The following is a 2,062-nucleotide window of genomic DNA, read 5'->3' as shown; positions in this document are numbered from 1 at the left end:
CCAAGGGCTGTGAACAGCCAGCCAGGCACGAAATTCCCCCTTCTGCCTCCTTGTTCCTGCCAGCCCCAAAAGAACTGTCACTTTAGACAGCTGAATGAGAGCCGATCAACTCCCCCAGCAAAGAAAAGCCAAAGCTCACCGGAATGCTCTCAGAAAGAAGAGTTCCTTGACTTCTTTAGAAAGACATTATTCTCTTGTTTTCTTGGTTCATGGAGCCTTATGTCTTCCAAACATTTTCTTCTCCCATCACCACTTCAAAATCTAACTTCTCCAACGGGGGGGAGAGGTAAGTTAGGTGGTCCAAGAAGCCTCACAACTCACCTTTGAAAATAAGCTGCATCTAAATGAGGTAACAGCTGCTTTACATAGGAGGGGGAAAATATCCCAACCAAACAAAAAACCTCTCACTTCTGGGCTAGTGAGGCTTTCAGTGGTATCTGGAGGCGGTCTGTGGTCAATAGGCATGGGAAACATCTTTTGGGATGATCTGAACAGCTCCTGCAGCAACACAGGCAACAGCTGCTACCTGGAAAACAGCATGAGGTTCAACTTCACCCTCCAAGAGCAGGCAGCTGATTTCTACATTGTCCTGCCTGTGATCTACTCTGTGATCTGTGCTGTGGGGCTCACAGGCAACACTGCTGTCATCTATGTGATCCTCAAGGCCCCCAAGATGAAGACTGTGACCAACATGTTCATCCTGAACCTCGCTATCGCTGATGACTTGTTCACCCTTGTCTTGCCCATCAATATTGCAGAGCACCTCCTCCGCTACTGGCCCTTCGGAGAAATCCTCTGCAAGGTCATCTTGTCCATAGATCACTACAATATCTTCTCTCTTCTCCAGCATTTATTTCCTGACAGTGATGAGCATAGACAGGTACCTGGTGGTGCTGGCTACGGTCAGGTCCAAGAGGATGCCCCACCGCACGTACCGAGCAGCCAGGATTGTCAGCCTGTGCATCTGGATCCTGGTCACCATCATAGTCCTCCCTTTCATCATCTTTGCCAATGTCTACACTGACGACCTGGAGATCAAGAGTTGTGGTCTCAATTTCCCCAAGCCTGAGAGATTTTGGTTCAAAGCCAGCAGGATCTACACCCTCATCCTTGGCTTTGCCATTCCAGTATCCACCATCTGCATCCTCTACACCATGATGCTCTACAAGCTGAGGAACATGCACCTGAACTCCAATGCCAGAGCCCTGGACAAAGCCAAGAAGAAAGTCACCATCATGGTCTTCATAGTCCTGGCTGTGTTCCTCTTCTGTTGGACCCCTTTCCACCTGGCAACTATCGTGGCTTTGACCACTGACTTACCCCAGACCTCCATGGTCATTGGGATATCCTATTTCATCACCAGCCTAAGCTATGCCAATTCATGCTTGAATCCTTTCTTGTACGCTTTCCTGGATGACAGTTTTCGGAAAAGCTTCCGGAAGCTGCTGGAATGCAGAACTTCTTGAACAGGGGATTGGGCCTGGCAGGTCCCTGCCCTTCCAGGGTTTTTCAGGAGAAACTTTGCAGACTGGAGGAGTGGCCAATGAATGCACAACGTCCTTTCTTTGGTTTATATGTAATGTGTGGTCTGTTTGTAACCCTCATCAGCAACAGGGTTTGTCCTGCCCACTTGCAACTCTTGTATTTCCCCTCTTTGCTCCCACCAACTTGCATTTCTAGACCCTGATTTTAATTTCACCCTCTGAATTACTAAGGACAGAACATTTCCTTTTCAGGGGTGTGCTTCTGCCACAGAGTGGTCTTTTATTGCCATCTGCTGTACAGCACGGACAGGCTGGAGACCAATTTCCAGAGGAGTGCAAAGCTCAGTTCTTTATCACTGAGTTATTAGGGAGGATTGTTTAATGGAGCAGAGCTAATGAGCACTTTCAATGAAACATCTGTAAAAGAGAGGATGAGTATTTAGAAGAGAAAAGAAACTATTTTCAATGTTCGTGTATGTTCCTGTGTGTTATGGCTTTCTTTTGATTTTGAAGGATTGTCCATCTTCCACCCCACCACAAATTTCCTCTTTTCTGACTTATTAAATTTAGACCAAAAG

General features: G+C 47.0%; 1 pseudogene; it reads left to right on the top strand.

The window, feature by feature from the left end:
* The first annotated feature begins 463 nt into the window (after positions 1–463).
* Positions 464–1,466, top strand: LOC128942830 (neuropeptides B/W receptor type 2-like; annotated as a pseudogene).
* Positions 1,467–2,062: the final 596 nt, after the last annotated feature.

The sequence above is a fragment of the Melozone crissalis genome, unplaced genomic scaffold (assembly GCF_028551555.1).
Source record: "Melozone crissalis strain CALT ecotype California unplaced genomic scaffold, PUWL_Pcris_2 ptg000044l_1, whole genome shotgun sequence".
NCBI lineage: Eukaryota > Metazoa > Chordata > Aves > Passeriformes > Passerellidae > Melozone > Melozone crissalis.
The sequence above is the reverse complement of the archived record's forward strand: the minus strand, read 5'-3'. Positions and strand labels throughout refer to the sequence as shown.